Source organism: Kryptolebias marmoratus, linkage group LG6 (assembly GCF_001649575.2).
Source record: "Kryptolebias marmoratus isolate JLee-2015 linkage group LG6, ASM164957v2, whole genome shotgun sequence".
Taxonomy (NCBI): Eukaryota; Metazoa; Chordata; class Actinopteri; order Cyprinodontiformes; family Rivulidae; genus Kryptolebias; species Kryptolebias marmoratus.
The window spans coordinates 17,803,954-17,826,073 of NC_051435.1; the positions used below are offsets into that span (position 1 = coordinate 17,803,954).

At 37.6% G+C, this 22,120-nt stretch overlaps 1 protein-coding gene across 1 annotated transcript in view; it reads right to left on the bottom strand.

Moving 5' to 3' along the window:
* The window catches only part of fgf14 (fibroblast growth factor 14), a 108,075-nt gene that overhangs the window by 84,543 nt on the left and 1,412 nt on the right, over positions 1-22,120 (bottom strand). The window lies entirely within an intron of this gene.

Consider the following 22,120-nt stretch of genomic DNA (forward strand, 5'->3'; position numbering starts at 1 on the left):
ATTAGCTTGATAGAGTGCTTTTTTCTGAAGCTTTTTTTCTGATCAAGTCCAAGATTGTTCATTTTCTTTGGGATTACTTTATTCTTTTGGAATTTTCAGAAGAAATATTTTACTAGCATTTCAGCCTAATGCTATAAATAAAATTGTCAATCATTACATAATGCTGACAGCCAGCAAAACAAGAAGTCCTCATGCAGTCTGCTTTTAGCTTCTTAGATTTTTTTTTTTATTAAATCAGCATTTAGTGCAGTTTTTCCCTCCTCTGTTACGCAAGGTCAGAATCTTCTCTATGTTCTGTGACCTTTGCAGATTAGCCTAAATTAAAAATTTTTACAGATTTCTGAATGTGCTGTACGCAGTAAGGATGAAGGCAAATCAGCCTAATATAATTAATAAAGCAGAGAGTAATGTGTTGTTTTCTATGGATGCGTACAAAGCACAAAAAAAAATACTAAGTAGTTTATTTCTCACTGTTATATTTTACTGCTGACTTTGCTGAACGTGATCCATGACAAGCAGAAATGCAGGACAAAAATGAGCAGACTGTCAGAATTTAGAGACACAAAAAATTTCTACAGTCATGTTTAACAGGAGCTCTTGCTTTAATATAGCTTTTAGAGATGTGAGGGTAAAGGGTCAGTCTGTTGTTATGATACAGGGAACTCATCTTGTGCACGCAACTTAATTAAAATATGCTAATTAAATCTCAAAATCATGCAAACAATGTACTTAGCAAAACAGGCACATAGCATTGAATAAACACAATGCATAATAGCACAAACTTTAATTTTCTTTTTGTTTCTGAGCCAATATTTCTAAACCCATCTACTTCTTTTTACTTTTTTCTGCATAAAATGGTCACATATTTTAGATCTGTCTTAAAAATAGCCACAATGTATTAATCAGAACCTTGCATTTAGACATGTGAAGGCATAAAGAAGAAAATGGGCAATAGTTTTCTTTAGAGAAAGTTTCTGAGATTGTCAAAAAATGGGAACTTTGCTTTTGTCTATTTCTTAGGGAGCTTTAGGGACTCATTATTAAAATGCCATGAGATGCAGCAGAGAAAAACACCCTTAATGCTCTCAAAAGCTCTCTTAATGGGATTTATACCAAAAAAGAATGACATAAAATGTATAAAATTTCTTTTCATAAAGCCAAAAATAAGTTTTCTACAACTGTTGGTTTGCAGAATAATCCGGCATTGTGTACAAAAACATTATTTTTCTTTTGTAATAAGAAAATAGCTTCTCTAAAATAATGTGTTCTGTACATAACATTAGAGCATAGTACACATGCATTTGACATTTGCTCGCCCATAACTGTCTCACAGTCTTTTCTAGAATAAATTTTATTTCTAGTTTTATTTCCTTTCCATCCAATTTCGTTTTCAACATCTACAGATGGAGACCTTTCCGTTTTCAAGAAACGGCCACCTTAAATGACATGACCTTACTTCATCTTGATAAATACACGAACAGCCTTTTTAAAATTTATTTTCACAATCTCCTCTGAAATGCAGACTTGAATCTGACGCAAACACCTGCAATAAACAGGGGTTTTTATAGTTGTGCAAACTGCAACAGAAGGAAAAGAGCAGCCAGAATCTTACTTGCAGACAAAGTCAGATATTTGGTCACATCTTCCTGTAAAAGAGGAATGTGATCATTTTTGTGTTATTGTATAATGAAAGAATGTTAAGTCAGGTAAAAGAATTCTCACTTTGTACCTGATCAGTCTTTCTTCAAATCACGTTTAGCTGTTGTATGTCTAGGTTTTCTGGTATTTATTGACGCTATTTGTAAAATCGTGGGATGTGTTTCAGATTTAATCCCTTGCATCACTCTGCAAGTAAACACCAAGAGGCATCTGTGAAGAAGTGATTCTATTGAGAGCAGCAAAAAAAGTGAGCCGTGATATTAAGCCTTGAAACTTGTGGATCGTGACTCTTGCCACAAAGGCCCGGTCTATCAAAGTGAATACTTTCAAAGTCATAATCAAAGAGGGATTATTTGGTCGCATGTTAGGTAACAGAGATGCTGCACTGCTGCAGACAAGGCAAGGATTTCAGCTTGGGTTTCCGCCGCATATTTTCATGTCAGCCCGTGTGTAAGATGACAGACATAATGTGCTTTCCTTTAGTCCAGATCACGAAGAGAAAAGATCATTGTAAGTGTAGCACCACAACCATGCATCAGTCTATTCCCCTTCCTTATTTGGCCTCTAAACTACTTTCATGTAATCCAGAGCAAAAAAAAAAAAGTCGTAAAAGCAGAGCAAACCTAATGAAATTAACTCCTCTTCTTTGACATGCTGCAACGTAAAAATAATTGGGAGAGCAAACCACACAGACACTCGTACATGCAAGCACACTTTCATGCATCCACACTAGAATGTCTGACCTTCAGGTTTGATCATCTGCAATGCAGTGATTAGTTTTATTGGTGTGGAAGGAGACTGTATTGATAAGACTTTTCCTGCTGCACAGGTGGACTTCACATTATCATTATGGTTCTTTTAGAATATATGTCCTGCTGTGAAATCTTCTGGATGTGTGCGAGATTTAATTTAAGTAAAAGCAAGAATATAAATATTTTTTATCATATACTGTAGACCAAGCACTCACCAGGTTCTCCCTCAGCTTTTAGCGCCTTTCGTACATGCCTCTCCACAATCTTTGCAAAAGATGCTGTCTCCATAGCTGCGAAGCCTAGCTAACCTAAATAGTTTGTTTTTTTTACTTTTTATTCACATTTGGAATAATATACATCTTTTAAACTGCTGCTCAGTGTTTCACACTCCTCCTGATGTCCCATAGAGCTTAACTCAACCTTTTAACCCAATCACATGAGCACAGCCACCTTTTAACACGTATGTGCACACACACAATTCCTGTCACCCACTTGTAAAGACCCTGCCAACAGCTTCCCACTAGACCCCCACCAACGTGCAGATAATCATATCCCACTGATAGCAGGGCCACTTTTCCAGCTCGCTGGAAGTAACCAACCAGAAATGTCAAGCATGTCGCAGCTAAAAGGTGTCAGTGATGTGGCAACTCATAAACTGCACGCGTGCACCATGGGACAGCGTGTGCATTAACTCATCAAACAAAATTGTACAAGAAAAACTATGAAGCAGCTGGTGAGCTCAGCTGCATATTGCCTGTGCTGATGTGTTTAAGTTTCCACTTTTCTTTCTCTTGGTGCTGACAGACTGTACCTAAGTGCGTTGCCATATCTAGCTTTGTGTGTATCACTGAAAACAACTGGCCTTTCTGTGCAAAGAGCAGAGCACTCAGCACAACAAACAGGTTACTCTGCTATCATCTCTCCCTCAGTATGACTGAATAAAGGACAACAGCCTCAGCGGGGGGAGACCAGCCTAAAACTGTGAGAACTGAGCATATAAAGGGTGAAACTGAGACTGAAAATAACTTTCAAAAGGTCATCACAAAAATGTTGACAAAGCTAAGTACTAAGACTGAAGACAAAGGAGGGGGAACAGACAGGGTTTGGAAGGATTTGAAAGAATAAGATTTTCTTTTAAGCCAAACTGTCTGAAAATGTTCTATTGCTCCCAAATGATGTACGCAAAAAAAAAAAAATAACTAAAATGAATGCATACAGAGAGAAGAGAAATGGGGAGAGAAAAAGAGAAGAGGAAAGACAGAAGCAGCAGTACAATGATCCCTGCTGCACTGCAGCAAAAATCTTACTACAGCCACAACACAACCTCCAGCAATGCACTGAACAGACCCCCGAACAGAGGCAGAGCAGTGATCTACAGATGAAGGCAATCGCTGTGCATGAGTGTGTACAAAAAGCAAGAGAAAGCGTTATTTTCTGAGAGATTAATCAAATAATATGAATCAGCCACATCAATCAAAACCCAACAAGTCTTTCATCTGTTTGGGAGAATGTGAATAAAAAAAAACAGCTCAGCAATACGCACTGAAATTTATAAGTTGTCTGAGAACAAAGAAGCACAACAAACATTAGATAATACCCTGGAATCTAGTTTCAAAATAGAGTAATCAAATCAGTGCATCAATGCCAGACTCTAACTGGAAATAAATCTTAGTTAAGAAGAAGATGGAGGAAAGTCTTAAGAAGCTGGTCATGATGGTCAGCTCATGAAGATGGACAGAGACTCCATTAAAATCGTTAAGAGATACCGCTCTGTCAGGACAACAACAAGACCCAAGAGGCTCAGTAATAAATCTCCAACTATGAAGCTCAGATGCTAAAATGCTGCAAACCAACATAAGCAAAACAAATATAGGGTTACATGGTGTTCTTTCAGGACTGTGTGTTTGTATATTTGACTAGGGTTGTTTGTTTTGTTTTAGACCACCGACACTGACCTACAAAGAATTTATAACAACCCCTAACTCAAGGGATGAGCCTTTTGCTGCCTCACGTTTTATTCAGCTACTGCATCTTTTTCTTCAGAATGAAAACAGTTATCAAGTATTTTTTTAGAACTGTAGGTGAACACTTTGTTTGTGATGACAAAGCCCTCTGAGTGAGCTGAAAATAAAAACAAAAGTTAAATGTTAAGGGGGAAAGCCTTTTCAGGGTAAAGTTAAACAAAAGAGCACATTTTATCTTTACTTTTATTAGTTGTAGTTTTAAAGGTTGTGGTTGTTGACTTGTTCAGCAAAAAACATCCATCAATTTTTTTTAAGGGATAGTCTGGTCATTTTTTAAATGACATTCTGATAGTTATTGATAGTTGTCAGTAGTTAATACCTTTTCAGCTGTGTCTTCAGTCATGGAGCACAGACGAAAGGGAAAAAGGCAGTAGCTAGGCTAGTGGCTAGACAAACCAGGTTTTTTTGGGGTGGGTTCTATTGTTTTTCAGGTTTATAAAACAACTCTTTCTCTTAGATGACATATTGGTGTGATAAAAAGCTTCATGAACTAACATTAAACCACTTGGTTGACACTGATTGTTAAGTTTGTTGCTGCTTCCTCAACCGAACAATGACTGTGTTGCTATACCAATGTATGTGTGCTGAGAATAGATAGACCGTGTACTGATGATGCTTGATCAGCACGCTTAGTCAGTCCAAAAGTTTACTCATCTCCCGTTGGACTGATACATTTGCAATCTCAGCACCATTGGCTTGAATACAGTCTATGCTCAACAGACATACAGTCACACAGTAACATGGATGTTGTCCAGTTGAGAAAACAGCGACAAACTAAACTTTCATTCTAACATTCTTTTACATCGGTTTGTTGCTTTATGAGCCAGAAAATTTAATTCATCCAGGCTACCCATTAGCCTAGCCTGGTTGAATGTTGCCTCTTTCTCCACACGCCATGCTCTATGACTGATATCACAGCGGATATGGTACTATTGATAACTATGTAACAGAATCTCGTTTGAAGAATTACTTGACTGTCCCTGTAACCCGTTTGCTCCTGTTCAGGGTCGCAGGGAGCTGGTGCCTATCTCCAGTGGTCATTGAGCGAGAGGTGGGGTACACCCTAGGCAGGTCACCAGTCCGTCACCTGGGCCATTCACACACAGACAGACACACGCACACTCCAATTTAGAGTTGCCAATTAACCTAACCTGCACATGTATTTTTGCTCCCGGGGACGAAACTGCAGTACCCAGAGAAAACCCATGCATGCACGGAAAGAACATGCAAACTCTACACACAAAGACCCCTGCTAGTAGTTGAATGTGTGATCTTCTTATTGTGAAGCAACAGTACTAATCATCTGCTCCACCATACAGCAAAAATAATAAGGCAAGAAAAACCCACCTCAGTGATTTTTTCAAATTATATATCAAAAATGTTGAGCAGAGATCCAATGGTGAGACAGTTCCTTTGCCTTAGTGAAAAAAACCCCAGCAGAATATGTGTTGTAAGAATAATGAGAACAGGATTTATGCAGTCACAATTACTTACCAACACAGTCTGTCACAGGACAGCACCAGTCCCCATCAAATGCAGAGACCTATCAGTGAGGAGGGTAGTTTCAACAGGCTTTCGAATGTGACGGACACCTATTCTAGATGACAATTCTGCAGTAAAGACACAGCACCAAATCTTATTTTCCTTCTCAGTTTGTATGTCCCAGTGAACAGGCTTGGACTGAGAATGTGACAATTTATGAAGATATCAGATATGAGCTGATCCACTCTGTGACCTGAAAGGCCACGAAGAACTGAAACAAAATAAGAGGGAGGAAAAAAAATCCCTTACTTTATCTCACCGGGCCTCATGAAGACTACCCTATACTGCAGCAGGCTGTCCATCTTTTTTGATTGGAAAAACCTCTTAAGAAGGCCATCAACATACAATTTTTAAAAGAAAAGAAGTGTATTATATTGACACAGATAAGTTGATTCTAAGTGCATAAACTATTACAGTAAACAGTGCTGTCCAACATGAAACAGTGATCTTTTATATGAGATTTATATTGTTTTACAAAATAAAGCATAAGTTGGGACATCTGAGAGTAGCATAGATGGTAAATTATAATTTATGTAGGTTTGACAGTATTTTACCAGATTTCCTGTACCTAGAACCAGACAAAATAGCAAAAGCTATTTGAGCAACTGAATAATAACATGCAAAGCATTTGGTCTATCTGGTGTGTTAATAAGTTTTATAGTAATCTTTGTACAACAGGCCCTGACAATATTGTCTCATAATGTTGTTATTCATGCCAATAAAGACAAAGAGAGTGCACAGCGCTCAGCTCATGCCATTAGTAAGGACCAGAGATGATGGACAACAGTAATAAATGAGCTACAGGCCAGCAGCGAGTCATGAAATCACATCAGCAATCTATCCTAATCAAATAAGCGAACAGTACTTTCAGCACAGGGACGAAACAGAACCAGCTGAACCTGCTCTGTGTTTCTGCGAAACAATCCTTCGCTGAACAACCCAACAGCAACAAGTCTTCACAGCATGCCTCTAGTCTCAGTGGTTTGAAACGCATACTCGTTCCAGTATGTATAGTCTGGTGTGCTTGATAAAGATGCAACATTCATGTCCTCAGAGCTGCAGCAAACATGGCCCGACTTTCCTGCTGCTACACAATGTGCAAAACATTGATATGATTTTGTCACTTTCAGAAGACTGCCTGGAATTAATTAGGATGGCCTTCTGATATAGGCTTATTTTTGTTTTGTTTTTATTTTATTTTCCAGCTGGAATTATTATTGAGAACAGCATATCAGCATATTCATTACTCACCTCACTAAAGCTTGTCCTCTCTTCTCCTACAGTCATACCCATAAAATAATATTATGCATTTAGAACTGTCGGAGCAGGGATGGCCAGGGGGGGCAGCAACCAACTTTATAGTGCAGGCCATTGCTTTGTCTTGGCCTCACTCTGACTAGCTGTTAGCCCATCAATCCAGTCAGAATTCAATTCTTTTTCTCCAAACTGAGGTTGTTCAATGAGCTATCCACAGCAGGTAAGATATTACCTGACACTAAACTTTCCACAAAACTCAACCTCTAAAGATCTGAAACTATTGCTTTAGAAATAATTTTATGAAGTAGGTCTCAATATAAAACACTATATACATATTAAAAAGCAAACAAACACCAGAACAGCACAACATTTTCAGTTTGTAGTGTTTGCATGCATGTTCCTTGAACTGCGCAAAGTCATGTCAGAAAACATGAGAACACAGATGAGAAGAATTTCTAGTTGTAAATATTTGCAGATAAATAAATTTGTATTGCAGAGTCTAAGATACACTTACAGGTCTATTAATGTGTAAAATGTTTGTTTGTAAATTAATTATGTCATTAAATGTTAGTGATAAGCGAGTCCTCGTGAGTCATTTTACTGAATCAGGAGTCATGAGTCTTCTTCTCCATTAACTCATTATCTCAATGACTCGTTGACCAGGCAACATATTGTGCGGCTGCTATGCTAACTTCATTTAATAAATATATCAAGCTAATGTTTGCACTAGCCCTGTGGGAAAAACACCAGCTCTGGTTTCTTGTTTCAACTCACTGACCCACCCTACAGTCCAGTAGTTAACAAATGAATCATTCAGGTGTAGTGATCTGTGAGTGCTGTATGAATCAAACGAATCAAACACCTGACTTGGTTGTTTGATTTAGGAATCATAAGTGTGGAGTACAACTCCTGACTCAAACAAGCGAATCAGGACAGAGAGTGGCAACACTCTGGACTGAACTGCATGGGGCTGGCCTAAAAGAAGAACAGCAAAAAAACTGACAAAAAAAATTAAGCTAAGAAAATAAGTAAACTTCTACTTATTCAAATACACAGTCAAATACTGCTGCTTGTCAAAAACGAGAGAAAATTGCAGCGTTCAAGTGCTGCATTTTTGCCTAAGCAAAAGCAATAAGAGGAGACATAGCTGGGAACGTTTTATCATGACTGATTCTCAGAAGTAATTTGGACTTAACTTGACAAGTTTCGGTATTACAAAGTTAAAGGAACCATCTTGATGAATAAAAATTTCTGAGTTCTTCAGAACACCTTGACTAATCTGGACTCTGCTGTTAGGATGTGACCCAGAACAACTCAGGGGCACCACCAAGGTAGGTGCATGGGGGCAATCATCTTCCCTAATAAATACTACAGACCAACAACAAACAAGGAATATCAGTTTTAATTTTATTATTTTAAATATCCTATGTATGACAACAGCAAAACAAAACTCCTGAAATTCTGTTATGGCTTTAGGGTTTGATACACCACCCCCAGATTAACAATGTCCCATCTGGCCACTCCTTTAAAAATGTTCTGGGGGTGCCCTTGAAACAGTCTAATGTTTTATGAGAAATGGTGGTTGCTAAAATGACTAAAAACTGAAAATATATTACCATGCCATACCATACCATATTATTTTATTGATACACAAACAACACGGGACAAAGGATAAAAGACATAAATCTACAGAAGTAAAAATAAGGAACAGTTATACGTTGATTATTGATGTTGACTGTTTTTTTAAAAAATCACATATATACAGTATGTATAATAATAGTAAAAGTTTAATAATGAGTTTCGGCACATTTGGTCACTTTGCATTAAAACTATTTCTGTTTTCAACCGGTGACAAATAGTTAACAGTGTTGACTTCATTACACTGAACCACATTGGTTTCCAATGATTTCCAGCTATGAACTGTAAGGAAACATCTCTCTTGAGACCAAATCTCTTCACACACTGGTGGAAACTCTTCTAATCAAATGTTACACCAAATGTTGGACACAGATACCTCCTATCTGATATCAGAAAAGTGTGGTGGAAGAGTCTGACACTATCTGATAAGCAGCTTGAACAGACCATAAATTCTGCTTCACACACTCCACCTTTCACAAAATGCAGCAGTGCAAGAACTGGATGTAACAATGCTCCTACTATTAGGTGAAGGGAATATACCAAATGACAAAGATAATTAATGAAGCCTCGAGAAGACAAAAAATGAAAAACTAAATGGGGAAAAGCAGGGGTTACACTACACCACTCCTATAACTAACATGTTGAGAGGTGCATCTCAGTAACATGGAGTTCCTGGAAAAGAATTACATTTTTTATTTAATTTTTATTTTTTTGCAGTTGAATTCCTCCTCTTTAAAGCCAGTACTAAAATACTTAAATCACTGACAAGTTCTTGATATTAAACTGCCAAAAAAAAACCTCAGCAGTGATGTTTGCATAAATATATGTAAATGTTATTGAACATATTCAACATCAGTGTGCAAAATAAAAAAAACGTTCAATTTACTTCAAAAATCTAAACCAGAGCAAAAGAGAAAACAAGCAAAGGACAGTTTATCTAAATTACTTTAATACCTATATTAGTGACCAAGAACAAAACCACAGAAACTTGCTTCTAAAATAATTAAATAATTGCCCATTAAATAAATAAATAAGTTCATTGTCAAATAGTCCATTTTATTGCACCTTCATTACAGACACTGTATAACTCTGTTCAAAACAAATGATAAAATCCTCCAGGTTGACTATTGAGTCCTTGTATGTTCCTATATGAGTCCCCTAAAATAATCAGCAACTAGTCACTTTGCTTTTTGTTTAGGGCCAGTAAAGATGTGACATACTTCCTTACAGTTTCAAATCTCACGTCATATTTCCACGCCACAAAGGACTGATTCTACAGGTTTATTCAAAGCTAATTAAGCAAGGATGAGAAGTTGAGTTGATCTGAAATTTCAGAGTCATCTGGGGAGTTTCATGGTTGGTGCCTATACAAAGAAGAAAACTAAGGAGACTCCCCTCACCTCCCGATGGATAAGTGGATGTTCACAGGAATGAGGTAGGGATGAAGTAGGGATGAGGGATGAAAGCAATGAGGTTTGAAGTACTGGACTGAACTGCATGGAGCTGGCCTAATCGAACAACGTCGACGGGATGTGGCCAGGATGTGGACTGGACTCGCTCTGTATAGTCTTCAGAAATAAATTAGCTGAGCAATGTGCAGCCAGCATTAAAGAAGAGTTGAGTTAAATGAAAGGGATGAAATTTGTTTTGGCGTTTGGTGCGAACATGCATTAAACAATAACAGGAAACAGCAACAATCAATGCAACTATACATAAGGGCAACAATTCTATACAAAAAAAATTAAACATAATAAAGAGTCCAGAGTAGTGCTATATTAGTTTGCTATAGACTTATGTTCTGATGCACTAGTCTGAATCCCTGAGGAGTGAGAAAGGAGGGAGGGGGATCTGTTGTGGAAAACAACCAGCAGAGGGGAAAAATCTGTTTCTCTCTCTTGAGGTTTTGCTCCTGATGGACCTCAACCTCCTGCCAGAAGGAAGCATCTTAAACAGTTCATGTCCAGGGGAAGAGAGATCTTCTATAGTCTTAGCTGCTCACTTCCTGGATCTGGAAGTGTAGAGGTCCTTGAGTGTGGGCAGATTATAGCCGATCACCTTCTCCGAAGAAAGCATTATACACTGCAATCTAGTCTTGCCCCCCTTAGTCCCTAGGCCTATTGAAATGATCTTGTTGGCAGTGCTGCAGCCCCTGGTAAAGTGATGTAGGGGTTAACAGCGTAAATTAAGTAAAAGCATGCAACTATGTCACAAAATGATCAGTTTGTAAAAAAAGGTATATGTTATGCACAAAAAACCACAATCTGTTAGTGTTTTTATATATATTTTTTGGTACTATTCAATGCGAAAAAGGGAGCGTTAAAAAGGATAAAAGGAGCATTTTAATGTTGTAGTGATGATATAAAATGAGTTAGCATTTTTTTACAAACTGACAGGTGGCTTAGATCAGCACAACTATATCACACTGTTGTCTTACCTAACTCAGAAAACTTAAAATTGTTTAAAATAATGTGGTTTAAACAACATAGGGTTTTAAAATGAGACAATGGTCAACATGATCCTCAAGGGCTAACCTAAAACGACTGAGCTGAAATAATTCAAAGTGACTGAGGACATGAATGTTCATAAAACTGACAACTGAGAAAAAATGTATTACATTCTCTGAAGTTTCCCTTCAAATCTGACAAGACCTTGTCAAGGAGCCATCCACAAATGGCCAATTTTATCACCTTGTGTCGAACAGAACTTAAATCAGTCCCAGAAATAAAGCTGCAATCGGAGGCAGAGGGAACAATGAAAGTTTTTCAGCTTTTGTCACCAGAAGTTTACGTTTTGTGTGAGGAAGGCAGAACAGGAGCACGAAGCGCTTCCTCACAAAGTTATCTAATTTGGCAAAGAAAAAAAACAACATCATTCACAATTATCACACTGTTCTTAATCTACCACATGTTCCCCAGAGCAACCTTTTACGCTACAGGTACCAAACTGTATCTGCAACTCAAATCACAAAGCAATCAACTAATCATCAGAAACAAAGTCTCCCAGCAGTCTAATCTGATAGCATGTCTTTGGTTTTTAACAATTCATTCTACTTGAAAACATATATTCTTATAAAAGAAAAAGATGCTATACATATTGTTCAAACTGAAAATGTTATATTTTTACCTTGAGTGGTTTACTGGGAAATCTGTAGGGCATTAGATAATCTAACAAAGGCCAATTAAAGATTTTAAAGCCAGTATGAAAGCTAAAATAGTTTACTCAGAGCAAAATTAGCACTGATAATTTTTGGATAAGCATTACTGAAAAGGTGGCACCATATGCTAGATATTTATTTTCTTCCTGGCCTTCTCCTGCACTGAAAAAAGACTCATAGTTTCTCAAACTGTCTTGCATGAAAACAACAAATATGAACTCTAAAGACTGTTAGAAAAAAGAAAAGATCCGCTGAAAGGGTTTTAAAGGCTATGTAGTTCAGGACGTGCAAGATCTGCTAAAACTGCCTGTGTTCCTTATGTTGCATGCACTGTTTTATGTTTTAAACAGTGCATGCTGTTTAAATAAATAAAGACAATACTAAATTTCCATATTTATAAGCATAAGCATGTTTCCAAAGTCACTCATTATAGTTGTCGATCAAACAAATAGTGCAATTTAATGCTTATGTTTGCCATTCTCAACCTCACTAGTTGTCTTGTACACAAATACTGACATCACAATACTTGTCACATGGAGTGCTTTTATGTCATTGTAGCTGTACACTGGGTAAGTGGTAAAAAAGAAAGACTAGAAAGGAAGACTCTTCAGACAGGTTTGTTTATACTGAATCAAAATAGAACATCGATTGCAAATGTTTGATTGTGAAAGCTCCTCACAATGCATGGAGGGTTTTACCCCATGTCCAGCATCACAAAACTGTACACTAAGAGAAAGGGGTGAGCATCAGAGCCACTATACAGGATGAAACAACCAAGATCCTGGAGTACATCAAGAAGACAGCCTCCAATGATGACCTGCTAAATGAATGTGTCAGGCAGCAGAAACCCAAAGTGGAAGAGGGTAAACAAGAGGAATAATCATGCAAAGATTAGCCTCTGTATGTACTATATGTAGACTGAGAAAGTGGTTGAAATCAACAAATCCTATCAGTGACTAAAGGGGGCTGGACTGAAGGACAGCACAGAGGCACTAATCATGGCAGCACAAAAACAATAGAGGCCGAGGTCTATCATACTAGGCAGGACCCAAGATGGAGGCTGTGCAAACATGCCCCTGAGACAGTCCAGCACATAATAGCAAGATGTAAGATGCAAGCAGGCAAAGCATTGATGGAACACCAAAACCAAGTGGCTGAAATAGTGTACAGGATCATGGACTATAGGTCCAACAATTAAAGTGGGAGATTCTACCAAAGGGTGGTGGGGAATGGCAGGGCCGATATACTGTGGTACTTCCAGATTCAGACTGACAAACAGGTGATGGCCAACCGGACATTGTGGTGAGTGACAAGTGACTGTAACATCAGGAACAAGGACCACGAGAAGCTGGAGAAATACCAAGAGCTGAAGGAAAAGAGAGGAGAGTCAAGACCTCGGTGATACCAGTGGTCATCGGAGCAGTCGGTGCTGTGACCCCCAAACTAGAAAAATGGTTCCAACAGATCCCAGGAACAACCTTAGAGATCTCTGTCAAGAAAAGTGCAGTCATAGGAACAGCTACACAGAACTTTTCTAAGTATGTATGTATATCTACAGGTGTAATATATGCTGTTAGAGAAACAAAAACCCAAAACATGCCGTTCGGTACAACCCTCTGCATTGCTACAGGCAATAATGAGTGTGACAACACTAAATTAAATAATTTAGCTAAACTACAAGCAATTAGATCAAAATTACAGACAAGCGCAACAAATAATCACCCTCGCAGGCTCCCAGCCTCAACAACATGTGCCAAAATTCACCTTATCTCTGCAGACTGAAGCATCAACAGTAAGTGAGAACATCCCAAAAAAAGCTGTGTAATTTCTTTCTTTTCCGTACATACATATATACATACATATATAGACACAGTACATGTATTTTCTCTCTCGTCTGATTTTATGTCAACTTGATTGCCTCACAGAGGGAGGTAGAACGGCAGCCAAGTGCCTGATTCTTATAATCCCAGCAGGTCATTTTCTGCAGGACAGACAGAGCCAAAATTAATTCACCGTGGAAACTGATCATGCCACTGCCATTATCACGCCCAGAGAGATGAGAATGAAACAGGCTCTCTTGTTGACCTATGACATGCCTACTGCAGCAATGTGCAGCATCATCTCTCCCTCTAAATTATCTAAAAGCATGACAAAAATCAGTGGAGTTTTTCCACTAGCAGGAGAACACAACCATTTCTTAATTATCGCAAGGTTCAAGGCATTATTGCGTCATATTAATGATACACACACTGTCTCTACAATCACTTCTGTGAGTGTAGCAGCCCCCTACAGTTAAAATGTAAGTCCTTGGTTTTATTTGATTTTATTCTTTCTTGCATGTGTTGCTGTCTTTGCCTTGGACAGCCAGGAGTTAGCTACATTGTTTGTGTGAGTAAAAGCTCCTGTAGTTAAGTCCTTTGCAAACTTCCTGCAATGTTTCTGTGTGAAACCTAGCAACGTGTGACGATGGTTGGGGGAGGATATTTTTAGCCAACCCTGCTGTTTTTCTAATTGTGGGAGTTTTTTGTTCTAATGATTCCCATCTCTTTTAATTACATTGCCATCTCTTTGTTTCAACTAAAACTTTGAATGGGTGTCTAAATGCTAAAAAGGCTTCTTTCAAGGAGGGGGGGCATTTAGGAAATGTTGCAGTGAGATGAGAGCTGCACAGAGACACCAGCATCAGATTCTATTCCAGTGAAAATGTAAATTATTTTTTATTTTTATTGATAGATTCATAAATTTGATTTGACAGCCGAAAATTCGTGAACCATATTAAGGGTTCTTTCAGTATGCTGATGAAATGGGAGCTTTTGTTTGTTAGAAAGAAATTAACAGCCTATTCATGAAGCTGTCAGATACTTTCTTTTGCAAAACTGATGCTAACAGGTGTCATCAAAATGTTCCTTCATTCAGCCAAACCAATTGCTTTCTTCTGCAAGTCTCTCCTTATTCATTTAGAATTTAATACAACTAAATGTGATAACATCATAAATTTACTTGCCGCAAGCTTAAGTGTGCTTGAATGAAAACATTTCATAGTTCTAAGTTGTAAGCAGGATTGAAGCAATGGTTCAGATCTTTTAAAGTGGCAATCTGTTGAAAGGTTATGAACAAATAATATCTTACCTGTTGTTGATAGCTCTATGAACAACCTTAGCCTGAAAATATCATTTGATTCTGACTTGCTTGACAAGCTAATGGCTAGTTCAAGCATGGCCAAAACCAAAGTGGCTTGATCTTGTCTAAAAAAACTCTAGGTTCAAAGATTTTATAGCTTTTCACGTTAGCACTGTTTTATAAGTATTGACATTGCTGTCCTTGCATTACATGGATATTAACATAAAATTTATGGTTATTTGCAAGCACAAGCAGCGGCAGATAGCTGTACCAGTTCGAGTTCAACCTGGGGCACTTCCTGGAGGAATGTCATAAATTGGTTGTGATGTAAAGCTTTTTATTTTAGCATTCACATGAACTACTATAAGATTTTCTGAGAGTGGAGTTATTTTAAGATGGAAGCGATCCACTTTGGACTTGACTAGCCGTTTGCTCATCAGTCCAGTGAGAATCAAACTCTATTTCTCCAAAGTGAGGTTGTTTGAAGAGCTATCAGGTAAGATAATAATTGTTCATAACTTTTATATGGTACACAACTTCAAAAAATTGAAACTATCCTTGTCAGGGAACCATATTCTCCCCTGCTTGATAGTTTATTTGGGTATTTTTAGTCCTTACCAACTTAAAAAGTCTGGAAAAACACAATATTAGTGATTTGTTGGTTTCTAGACTTTTTATAATGGCATTGCATATGGGTTATTAAGTTCAATTTGTTCACAAAATTTAGTTTCTATGATAGTTTGAAGCTTTATGACCAGTCTCAAATGAGATTTAGTCTATGGAAGACATGAGTAGAGAGGAATAAAAGGCGTTCATTCACCCTCTAAAATGAGTTGGTATGAAAAGAGCTATGAATTCAATGTTGAAAAGGAAGCCTAAACTTTAAAGACCATAATTACTCACCTATACTATATTATATACTAAGTTGCTATATTTAGTCATGTAGGTCATACCAGAGACAGAGAAATGATCTTGTTTGTTTTCACACAGATTAGTTAACTTGTTATAACTGAATTCTACACGGATAGGGTTTGAGTTTTCCCAACAAATTGAAAAAGACTACACATCCACTTTTGATGTCATTAAAAGTTGAACTTTTAATGACATTATTGGTTTATATAAAATAAATGGAGCAGTTAAGCATGTTGCTACATGTTTCATTTGGTAGCTGTGACTATAAAAGCCTAGAAAAGTGTGAACACTGCCTGTTTAAAAAATCACTGTTCGACCATACTGCTTATCAAAAATAAACACTAAATTTTGTCTTAATTGTAATGCTGATTCCTTTTATTTGAATTTCCTTGATGGCACTAATTATCTTTCCTGATTTTCAGTATAAAATATACTGTTTCATATCACAGTTCCAGACAAAGTAGTCATTTTTATGAACAAAAATTTTTATTTCAGGCAAATATTGGGCTAGAAACAGTTTAAAAACACCATGAATGTGCCTTTAGGTAACAGTCAGTTTTTCTACACTTTCATGCTACAATATAATGCTATAAATGAAATGATGCTGATCAAAATGTAATTGATCATTTTTCATGGCTAACTAAACACATCATTGAACTCAGCCCTGCTGTCCGAGTTTAGTTATTAAATTATTATTTAAGCTAGTGCATTAACTCAGACTAAAAATATTTTTTTCTGGGTAACCTAAAGTAACTTGTTGCTGTGACAGCTTCCCACTCAGAAAATAGTTAAATTAAACAATCAGATGCTTTTATTTTTCATCTTAGCTTTGGCTCATTGTAACTGAAGAAACAAAGGCAAACTGTTGAAAACTGTGTCAATAGTAGAAAAATAAACTACTACTACTGGATCTGAAAACTACCTGAATTAACTTTATACTCATAGATCAAGGAGGAAATTAAAAACTATTCATATTATTCAGATAGTTTGACTGAACTGGTTTAATTTCTGACCTCAGGAAGACCACATAAATATTATATAATTATTAAATTGATGTTATGTAGACCACAAATATAAGGCAGTTTATTTGTGCCGCCTTACCAACTGATTCTGTATTTTGTATAGATATCAGCTCAAAGCAAACACAATCCTTAAACTTTGCTTTGACCTCCTAGCTTTCTCACACACGCACAGACCAATGATTGAGTTTCATTTGAAATGCTATGACCTTTTATCAAATGGACTTCTGAGTATGTTGTGATCTGTGTTGTCACATCGCTGTCATTGAGCCACTGCCATGTTGAGGAAAACAGATTTCACACATTCACTGCAGGTCTGCTCTTTGGACAAATTGGCTGTTTCCAATCAAAGATCAGCCTTCATTAAACATGGGGCATAATTTTACTCTTAAAACCCCTTATTAAACCACTGCTATTCATCACGGCTGTTTGTACTATTGAATGACATTCTCAAAGTTGCACAGTGGCATCTGTACTAACATTGGCACAGTCCTCACTGCTATAAAAGCTGCAGGGTGAAACAGTTTTTTTCATTTTTTCTTCTCAGCTGGTTCTTTACTTAATTGGCATAATAAAGTACTCCAAGACATGTACTCATACTGTTATACTCGAGTGAACATTATGTCTATGAATGAGAGGAAAAACAGCTGTAGAATTTTTGATGGTGTGGTAGTCTAGGCATATGAGCCCAATGTAGCATATCCTGTGCTTCAAATTCTCAATGGTCACACCGGTGCATGTAGGCCCCCCATGATTCATATGCTCTCACCCCATTCTACCTAGGTCCAGAATACACTGCCACTCTGATAACAACCCACCACAATTTTGTTAAAGAAGCTTAGTTCATGTTCAAAATCATTGTCTACCATTTACAGTCTGTCCCAGATTATCGGGAACCCCCTGCATTCTTAATGTGTGCCTGAAGACCTCGTCAAAACCCAGAAAAGACCATCTATGTTGTGGTTGATTTCTGACATCATTGCTGCTATGTGATCCAGTGTGAAGGGAGCCTGAAGTATTTTGGTTGAAAGACTTGTTGCTCCAAGCATTAGTAGCACTGGCATTTAATTTTTTCTGTAGCCTGTTATATCTGTTGCATGTTTTACTACTTTTAAAAGAATTGTTAATTTCAATTAGATGTTTGCCTGAATAATTGTAGAACATGACAATAATAACAAATATGCACAACCACTGTGCATCAAAACAATCGAGGCAAATGTGATTTGAAATACGAGGACCAAAGATGTTTTAGAATGTGAGGAAACTTCAAATGTGTGCAGACAGACCTTCGGGGAGAAAAAAGCTAAAAGGTAAAAATGCATTAAAATGATTTAAATACATTAAATATCTACATTGTTGATGTGAGAACCTTGTGACACATAGCTACACATATAAAAGAAAATACAAGATATATGGACTTAAAACATCACAAAAATAATGTATCCGTTGAACTGATACAGTATACTGGACTACAATCTTTGTCTATAAAAAGATATTCGAATAACAGTTCCTAACTTATAAAACTGACACATAAATGTCAACACAGACTAATCATATTGATACAATCTGGTTGCCTTGGTCATACTGTGTTTTCTCACTCATGTTACTAAAAATACAGCCAAGGAGCTGGAGCACACTATCTAGGCCTTTGCAGCTCAGGCATGATGAGCAGTATATTAGAAACACTTGTCTGTGCTGACAGAGGGCCACTCCGAGGATTCACCGTCCTACAATAACACACAATAAAAAATTAATAATCAGTTTCCCATATTTTTTAAAGACGTTATTAGAACTGAAACTGATTCGTGGTGTGACTTGTCTGCCAATGTAGATTCAATGAGTTTGCAGCTTTTAGTTGTAAGAAACAGCACAGCACCCCACTGACACAGTCTGTATTCTGGCCTACTTCATTTGAAGTAAACTACCAGCTCCATCTGCTGCTTCCATGCAAACTCTGGGTGTTTTCTATCCACGCCATCGGTTTATGATCCTCTGTATGGTAAATGTGGGTTACTCTTGCTTTGAAAGTCGCAGCTTCAAATTTCTGTCCTCTTAGATTTAATTGATTGTCTGCATTGTATCATAAGGGGAGTAGCATCCTGCTGCAGCTTTTCTACAGCAGCGATCAGTCAGTTATCACCTCAGAGCTTCTGATGGCTTGTTGCCATAGAGAATTCTGTAAATCTGTCTATATAATTAAACTAAATAATCAGCCTCAGTGTGTTTTTGTGTGTGTGTGACTTTGCAACACAATAACAAGCAAGGTTGTTTCTTGTGTTTGAGCTAAACCTTTAGCTCACCAAAGTAAAGACAGTCAGGGAGGCCAGCAACGCTCACAAGAAGAGATAAAGTAATATGTAGAGTATTTATCTTCCATATTATATTGTCACATAAATGTGACATTACATTTTGGCGGATTCCAGTGCACTTGAACGTCATTATATATAAGCTTTTCAGAAGGGGTAACTGCAACAACACCAAAAATTGAATTTTAGACTGAACCTCATAAAGCAGAGGAGTCTTCACCAGCTCAAATCTCAACAACCAATTTGGCTACCAAGTGCAAAATAAGTGAAGAAAAATGTGGCAAATACAGCTCAGTATTACATCTATCTACGTGTTTAGCATGAAACAAGTTCCACAAAACTTTTTCAGCTTGTACTTGAGCACATTTATTCTGTCTGATGCTCGTTGATGTGAAATTAAGATCTCACATTAGATATAAACCAAACATACTAAACAAAATAAAAAGGGAAAAATAAGGGGAAAATGAGCCCCATGAGGAATTGTTCTCAGATATTGTAGGTTTCCCGGTTCCACGGTTCTTAGGTTTCTAGTTTTGAGTTCAGATTTTGTTTTGGGTTTTCTTGTTAATTTCTCCTGTTTGGTTGTGTCACCTTTGTTTCCTGTTTTATTTTGCAGAGTGAGTCTCTTGTTTGTTTTGGCTTTTCTGTTTCCTTTCACACCTGAACCAGTTTTGTAATCAGCACACCTGCTCCTTATGTTGGGTCACCTCCCTGTGTGTTTATAGTCCCGGTCTACATTTGCCTAGGCTACCTTTAGTTAGTTTAATATTCTTGTTACCTATCCTGCCTTTGAAGCACTTGTATGCGTCACTTCCATCTGCCTTCCTCTGGACTTTTGTCTACATTTGAGTCCACGACTTTTCATCTCTTTTTGTTTTGTGACAGTATTGATCCAGTCATAGTTGCCCATGTGAATTTAAAGGAGAAGTTTAAAGCTTTGCAAGTCTGTGGAAAGGTCATGAACAAATCAAAACAATACCTGTTGTGGAGAGGTCTTAAAACCACCTCATATTGGAGAAATTGTTTTGTTCTGATTGGCCTGATGAGCTAACAGCTAGTCTGAGTGGGACCAAGACGAAGTGAATTGCTAACATCTTGAATCACCTCCAATCTCAGAAATAGTCATAATGATTCTTGCAAACACTGTTATAAACGTTTACACTGCCATACATTTTGCATTGTGCTGTTACTTACACAGAAATCTATGGTTATTTTAAACTTCAAATAGCAGCAGCTAGGTGTAGCATGTCCTTTGCAGCCTAGTTTAATTCTGACAGGAATGTCGTATTTCTGGCAGAATAACCTTGTAATACAAAATTAAGGGCTGCATAAAGGTTTAAAAATAGTACTTACATGAACCATTAAAACATTTTTGACACTGAGGTTGTTTTAAGATAGCAGAAATCCACTTTAGAATAAGAACTGAACTGACGAGCGAATGGCTAGAACTGAGCGAGCCGGTTACACAGTGGGATGCTGCCATGTTAAAACAACTACCGTCTCCAAAATGTCACAACAGTTCATGAGAACGCTAGTTTATAAACTTTTTACACTTTTTTTTGTTAAACCATTATTATAGATAAAACATTATACAGCAGTAATATGTGAAGCTTTGTGAACAACTAATTGGACTTAAGGCTGCATCAAAAGTGCTACAGCCCGCTACTGCTTTTTCCCTTTGCAAATAACCATACAGTAGATTCCTATAAGAAAATGACAACAAGGTAAAAGTTTATGAGGTGTTTGCATGAACCACTATGCAATGTTTTAGATTTTAGTTGTTTTAGGATGCACCAGGCGACTATGGTCTTTGCCGCTCTTGAACTAGCCATTAGCCCATCAACCCGTTCAGAGAATAAACTCTATTTCTGTCAACTGAAGTCATTCAGAGAGCTATCCACAACTGGTTAGGTATTAATTGTTCATCACCTATAATTCCAATTCTAAAAATCTGAACTATCACTTTAATGCAGAATTATACTGGATGCTGTTAAGTTTTCAAATTTGCTTGTTAGTTTGTCTTGAGTTGGAGGAAATCTCTGTCTGGCTGTATTCAGCAATGAATCAAGCTACTTAAAAGACAAAAGTGGGCTCTCCTTAACAACAATATTTGTAAAAACAGAATGTCTTTTGGTGGCAGCCATGACTTTTGATACATTTGCAGTCTCATGAAATTATCAGTCCCTCTACAGTTTGATGATGATGATGATCTACTCTGCTGCAGTTGCAGTCTTGAGGAACTGTACGCCTGCTCAGCACAGCATCTCCAAACCAGTTATCTACCTGGGAGCTTTACGGCAGCCTGTTGAAATAAACACAGGCTGCCACGGTCAGTGAAACTCACAAATGAGCTCTGTTACAGAGTCTGAGACCTGACACTGAAGCCAGTGTTGCTCTGTATGTGAAAAAAAGAAATGAAGACAGACAAGAAAAAGTGGAGAATCAAGCAGGTGTCGACAGCTCAAAAAGGGTTGGATTTGCATGAGAGCAACGTGGTGCAGCACCTTTATGCACACACAATCGACTTAAAGTGCTGTAATTGTGGAGGGGTGAACAAACAAAAACCACCCGCATGATGATGATGATGATGGTGATGATGATGAGTGTTGGCCTGAGCTCAGCAGAGTGACAGACATGAGAGACTGGTCTGTCTCCTCCCGGCTGGCCTGGCTTTGCTGAAAACACAGCGAGTGTGGCTCATTTAAGATAGAAGTGGTGATGCAGAGGAGGTGGGGGG